Below are 7,384 nucleotides of genomic sequence, written 5' to 3' on the forward strand. Positions count from 1 at the left end.
TCCAGTAAAATATTTTGGAGACTGAAAAGTAATTAGCTATAAAAATTAATCTGACTAAATGGAGGTCTTTCCCCCCCACTCAATTTTTGCATCAAAATGACATTTGTTTAGTCAGGAGAATCAGCTAAAATAAACACATAGTAAGAAATAACAATGCAATTTCACTTCGTATTGTAACTACAGAGTTTTATTATGTTTAGCACTTAAAATACAAAGCCGTTTAAAACAAAAGCAAAAAACTTTTTTATGTCTGGATGTGGAAATGTTAAGAATTTATTAAAATAAATTAATATTTAAAAATGATAATTTTTCAGCTCAACCTAGTATAATGTGCACTTAAGCCATACTCAATACAATGTGCATGATCATTTACATACTTAAATGATGTAAAATACTTCCCTCTAATTAGAAGTGCTTTATTCTCCTAACAATTGGTACTTGCCATATTTTGAAGGATATCCATCTATTATGAAAGAAAATTCATATTAAATTTTAGAGGAGACTGTAGTTTTGCATTATGTTAAGACCAAACTTATTATTTAAACAGAGGTAACTTCTGTTTACCTCTTCTTGAAGACTCACCCAATTACACCTTCAAAAATGCTGTGTTTTGTTTTGAAATATTTAAAGAAATTTGGTATGAGATATCAGCGGAGTGTCTTTACATTATAAGTGGTTGTAAGAACCTTATATACTAAAGGACAGTGACATGTTTTCTAATTATCAAAATTGTTTACATACAAATCAATGTAGTTTTAATTAACTGCATCTTGTGGCATAAAAGTAGTTTGTATAATAAATATTAATAAAATTACATTTATCAGAATGCCAATTTATAGATAGGTCTTGCTAACTTGGACTATTTTTATTAACTTTGATGAGAAAAATTGCTTTTCACAGAAACTGTATTTTAAAAAGTAATAACTGTCTACCTCACAAGTTACTATCAGGCCATTATCATTTACTTCACAAAAGTAGTACTCTGCTATGTAAAAGTTACTTAACAAATACAGCAAATAATACAAAAGCACCTGTACATTCTGACAGTTGGATTCTTTGTGAGAAATCACCGTACCAATGTCCATTCCGAATCTGAGAAAGCAATTTGCGTTTTGCTCTGGCGGGCTGGCTGGTTTCCATGGCTCTAGAGACCGTCACACAAACTTACTTTCTCAGCTGATACAAAGTAACGAGCACTTAGCTCACACCATTGTTTACGGAGAGACACCTCAAGGAGGAGTGCTACACTGTGACTTGGATGTTGACAGTGATAAACAGAGGGGTTAATTAATTGTGCTCCACCAAGCAAAGACCATCCCTGGCAGGATTCCTGATTTCACAGAAAGCAACCTGCCTGCTCAACACCAGCTCTATATAGGGGCTTGGGTTTCTTATTGCCAAAGGAGGGTCTTCAACCGACTGTGTACACATGAGTTATGGGCCGTGCCCAGAGAACGTGAAAGGTAGTGGCTCGGTCTTTAAAAACAGAAAGTCTATGAAAGAAACCAGCCTCCCTGAAGAGGTTGTATCTCTCTTTTTAATGAAAAATATAAAACATACTTTTTATAGCCATTTTGAGAATCTTGATGAGGAAGCTCTTCTTTTCCATAAATTATTCTTCTTATTATGAAATAACAACAGTGACATCCAGTGTTTAGTAAAATTAATGGCAGGTTTCCCAAGAGGACCATCAATGTCTCTAATGCATTTGAATAAAAAGATGTACGCTTCTTTAAAAAAATACATATAAGGATATATCCATAGAAATATGCCCATTGTCCAAACTGGCTTTCTAAATTTGGAAGGATTGTCAATATTTTACTCCAAGGCAGGCATGCAGATGATACTGGCTCAGGTGATGTTCATGCTAAAAAATCTGTCCCATCCCAATAATGCTGCCATTGCTCCTACTACCGGTTTTTGCTAAGGAGATTGCTGACTTGAGTGGCCATTCAGCTTCCAGTTTACCTTATTTCTGCTCTTTCTGACTCACGCTCCTGAAAGCCGTTAAGTAGCAATGAACAAGCTATTGCTGTTGGCACCCATGGGATTGATTGAATCTGGTCTGTTTCATTCTCTTCAGTTCCTCTTTGCTCTTCAGTGTTGAGCTGGATCACCCAGCATTTACAGAATTATTCTGCAATGACAGAGAACATCGGTTTCCTACTGTGTCCTTCTTACCATATATGTGCTGTTTGGACTTGCAATCAAAGAGTTAAAGTTCCCCGTGCTACACTCTTAAACAAGTTTCACTTTTTACAATGTATTAGTATCTATTCCTGGATTCATTACTCATTATGTTTTCCAATAGGTTGCAGACACCAAGAACTGTTGGGGTGGTATTATTGAATTTTTGTATCCTAGTACATGGCTTGCAATTATAAAATGCTAATTGTTTAAGAGATCCTTCCACAATGTTTTTAACTTTTTAATGTTTCATTTTTCCAGGTAAGTTTTAAAATTTTATCACATATCAAGAATTAACACAAATTCTAGTATATTTTAGGAATTCACTGAACAAATCAACAAAAAAAGATGTCCACAGGATTTATGTGAAAATGATCAAACCTAAAAATGTCCTCAAATATTTATCCTGAGTATTTAAAACATTTTCCCGCTGAGAGCGTGTTCATTTGTTTGTGAAACACTTTGCCTTACAGATAATACAAAGTTAATTTAGCTTCTGATCATTAATTGTTATTACTGGACCCCAAATAAATGCTGTAATTGAATTTGATGATGAAATACATATAAAAGATTCCCTCTTGGTTTTATTGATAAAGGCACTTACTTGGATGATTTTTGTTTTGTTTTTGAAACTCACTGATTTGTTGTCAGATCACATGTATAGCTAGAGTAGTCTGCACAGAAAGAAATTCTCAGTGGCTAATAATTAGTTGCAAAATGCTCCTCAAAGGAGAATTTGCATGCAGAAGAATAGACTATTTCATGAACTCGTTATGAAATATAGATATGTCTTTTAGCTTTTCTGGTTAATTATCAGCAAACCCAGGGTCCCCCTGGTAAGTGTCCCCTGGAGCAAAGTTCGTTTTGTCACCATCCTGTCAAGAGCTGGGCCCTCCTCCAGTGCCAGTCGGCCGGTGTTGTGCCGTATGCTGTCACCAGGTGGCGCCGTGCAATAGCTAATTCAGCTCAGGGCTGTACAGGTGTCCCTGGTTGTGCAGGGTCTTAGCAGGGGCCAGAGTGGCTCTTGGAGACAGGTGGCCCCATGCTCCTCACAGCAAGCTTGACTGAGTGCATGCCTCATTCAGGATCCAGAATCCACAGATTTATTTGATTAGCTCTTTAATTTCCTAGACCAACAGTGCCAGGCTAGGACCTCGTCTAACTCTGCCTACCTAACAGTCCTAAATTACTTCTCCCTCCCAGGACAGTCCTCACTGCCCATGAGGCAGGTACGCTTTTCCATTAAACCGCCCAAATGCACAGAGTCTGTTTATCTTCATCTCCAGAAACAACCAGGCTCACACCAAACTTTCCACGGGTAGTATCAAAGGTGATTTGTTTGCCTGAGGGGGTCATGTCCAGTGAACCGAAAGAGCTCAACTGCTAACCTTGCATCAGAAATTAACTTTAGTGACTTAAAGTGAATGTCAACCTCCTCCCAGGCTGAGGAGCACCTGCCGGCCGCCCTTACTGACAGACAGGAAAGCACACAGGTGAGGCCTTTCACCTGCAAGGCGAGCCCTGCAGACTCCACATAGTCCACACCACTCACGTTGGTGTGAAAGTGGAATAAAGGGATTGGAGGCATTATAGAATTTTGCAACTGGGAGGGTTAAAGGACACCTTTTTTTCATAAATGCAAAAGTTTATTGCTTTCAAGTCTTTCAGTAGACTAAGTTAGGCACTGTTCAGCCAAAACAGCAAATTAAAAAAAATAAAATTCAATAGCAAATTACTTACAAAGCCAGACTGTATTAAATTTTTAAAAGGTCAAAAGTGGCTAACAGGAAATATAAATGTCAATATTTTGGAAATAGTTGCTATAAAGTAAAGCTGGACAACATACAGAAAATTTTAGCCTTGCACCTAAATATAAGAAAAATAGAAAACTGAAATATATTTCTAATTGGTAATCCATATTAGTTAAACTCCCTTTTGGAGGTGTCCATATGAAGGAAGGAGGCGTAATGTGATCCATCTCAGCTGTGAAAATAAAGGAAGACCGGCCAGGTGGGAACGGGCGGCGGCTGCTCGCGGAGCTTGCTGCAGGGGGTGGGGGCACCGGCCAAGAGGAGCTTGGGCCAAGAAGGGCACCTCACAGAGGAGGTGGGAAAGGTGGTGGAGAAGGGACCCCCAAGCCCCGGTGCAGCTGGGGTGGCTCCCCAGGTGAGGGGTGTCTCCTGGGATTGCAGGTAGGATGGCATCATTTGCCTTTCCCTGGTTGGTCTTCAATTGGAAGCTGTTTGTTTCTAACCACTTCTGCACGGCGCTCACCGGCCGCGAACCTCGCCCGCAGCGGCCCGCAGCCCCACGGCAGTCTGCGCTGGGCACTGACGGCGGTCCGTCTGCTCCTGCGTGGTGAGGAAGGCTTGAAGGCCCTGAACGCTTGTTTGACTCTACAGGCAGCTTTGCTTGTCATGTAAATGTCAGAATAAGTAACATATACATATATGTTTTCATTATGTTACTTTTAAATGTTCACAATTTTATTTTGATAAATGAAAAATTAGAAAAGTCATATCACGGTCATCGGCTAAAGTCACTGTGCGCGTTCATCTGTGGCTGTCGATTGTAGTCCATGCTCGTACCGAGGTGGTTAATGAAGTCCCGGCCTCTTGGGTGGTTTGCTACAAGGATCCCCTGTTTGGCTTCCTGGACTGTTACCAGATGCAGACGTCTGATGTCCCACAGGCCTGACCCAGGCAGGCTGGGCCCCGAGCTGCTCCCCCAAACAAGGGCTGGCTTCTCGGGCAGCTTGCTGCAGATCTCGGACCAGCGTCCGGTATTCCTATACGATCTGGTCATTGCTTATTTGTATATTCACTCCTTCAACCTATTACTGTCTTGGTAAAAAACTACACATTTTAAAACATGGCTAATGTGCATGTTTTTTAAAAGAAAATGTTAAGTTATTATTATTTTGATTGATTTTCCATTTTACATTTAGAAGTGTAGGCTTCTAGTTTGGGGAATCAATTGCAGAAAAACATAAAGTTAAAATCCTATAAATTACATTTAAGCATAATTTATCATAGAAGTGAATACCTCCCAACACTTAGACAAGCATTTTTTTTCTTTTTTAGCAAATTAATGTATGAAAGGATGAAGAGTATAAGTCAATGCTTCTCACTTTGAAAGATTTTTCTTAATACTTTTTCTTTCTTTCTTTCTTTCTTTCTTTCTTTCTTTCTTTTTTTTCTTTTTTCTTTTTTTTTTTTTAAATATCCCAGAAATTTATTTGATATTTGCTTGAATACACTTTATATAGAAAGACTGGAATTGTTTGCTTTGGGTGCCCCTGGTAAATCTCATGGGGGCACTGAACTACAAAGGGGTGTCAATCTGGAGACATCAGAAATGGAAATCACAAGCCCAATTTTAGAACTGTTCTTAAAGATTTGTCTCTAGTGAAATTAGGCCACTCTCTTAAAAATTGCTCAATGTGTTGGAGCTACTGTGTGAAAACAGCTGACATTTAAGAGGGCGTTTCATGTTCTGGTCTGTTAGAACATTTAAATACTTGGAAATAAAAAATATTTAGCTTTGAAGTTTTCAATACTGGAAAACTTTTGAGTCTAGGGTTTACAGCCAGGAGGAAGGGCTGCTCTGTGTTACTTAAACTGGACTGTTTCCAACAAGGTTAATCTTCAGCTTTGGCTTCCATTTCTTCTGCATCATCATCTCCATCCACTTCTGCATTTTCTCTTTCAAGCCTCTCCAGCTGCCTCGCAAGTTCAGTCTCATCTGTATCTGTGACCACTTTGGGCTCCATTTGAACATTGAATACACCCCTCTTTTCCTCAATCTTTTCTTTGATAACAGCCATAGCTTGATTGAGGACAGAAAGGCCTTCTGTTCTCTCCAGGGTTGTTGTAGTCATCACATACCGAGGAGGAGCTATTAGATTAATCTTGATGGGAATGGTTTCCATAGAACAATTCAAACCTGCTCTCAGGGCTTCTTTTACAGCATCAATGCCTTCATAACCATAACAGGCCACTTCAATATCTGCTCGAATTTTGACAGCCTGTGGGGTCAAACGCCTATTAATATTGTTAATGAGTACTTCTCGTTCATCTTCATTTAAATCTAAACTATCCAAAATAGATGGGTCTGAGACTGCATGCTTAAATGCATCATAGGCACCATATCCGGGTCTCTTGTACTTGTCATCAAAGACCCAGGCAGTCCTCTGGAATAGGCTTTCCAATTGCTCATCTTTGGTGTATTCTAACACCTCAGCAACATGACGAAGAATGCTATAAACAGTTTTGGATTTTGTGAATTTGTCTTCACATTTGATTGCTTCCTCTGGAGAAACTCTTCTTTTTGACAAATCAATATATCCTTTTCTTTGTCCACCCTAATGACAACCACACATTCATTCCTGCCAATTCGGATGAGTTTGTTTATAGAACGGATACGCCTTCTGGACAATTCACTAAGAAGAATCATGCCTTCGATGTTGTTGTACTCCAGCAAGCTGACATAAGCCCCCATTTCAGCGATGGATCTTACATTTACCATCACTACATCTTCCACCTCAGGAAATTTGTGTTGATAAAATCTACAACTTAAACCCGGCATTCTGAGGTTTGTGTGTGAAACACGCGCTAGAGTCCCGCGTCGCACTCTTCAACCGCTGAGATCAGATTTGATACACCCGAAGCAGCCACCGTCCTCTTCAGCCTTTTTTTTTTTTTTTTTTGAGACAGAGTCTCTGTTGCCCTGGCTAGAGTGCTGTGGCATCAGCCTAGCTCACAGCAACCTCCAACTCCTGGGTTCAGGTGATTCTCCTGCCTCAGCCTCCCGAGTAGCTGGGACTACAGGTATGCGCCACCATGCCCGGCTAATTTTTCTATTTTTTAGTAGAGACAGGGTCTCACTCTTGCTCAGGCTGGTTTCAAACTCCTGAGCTCAAACAATCTTCCCACCTCGGCCTCCCACAGTGCTGGGATTACAGGCGTGAGCCACCATGCCGGCCAATGACAGTTTTTTCTTTACCCCACTTTCATGGCCACAGTGCAGAGAGGCTGGCTGGGGGATTCAGGGGCTCAGGACCCGGACATATGAGCCAAAGACCAGTTAACTCTTCTGCCTCCCAGCTGGGCAAGCACAGACACCTTCCTCAGTTTCTCTGGACCTGTTTCCTCACCTGAAAACGGAAATAATAGTCGTGAGGAAGACTATACGTTAA

At 40.2% G+C, this 7,384-nt stretch overlaps 1 pseudogene; it reads right to left on the minus strand.

Moving 5' to 3' along the window:
- Nucleotides 1-5,411: 5,411 nt before the first annotated feature.
- On the minus strand, nucleotides 5,412-6,871 carry LOC142864129 (eukaryotic translation initiation factor 2 subunit 1 pseudogene; annotated as a pseudogene).
- Nucleotides 6,872-7,384: the final 513 nt, after the last annotated feature.

Source organism: Microcebus murinus, chromosome 24 (genome assembly GCF_040939455.1).
Source record: "Microcebus murinus isolate Inina chromosome 24, M.murinus_Inina_mat1.0, whole genome shotgun sequence".
Lineage (NCBI taxonomy): Eukaryota > Metazoa > Chordata > Mammalia > Primates > Cheirogaleidae > Microcebus > Microcebus murinus.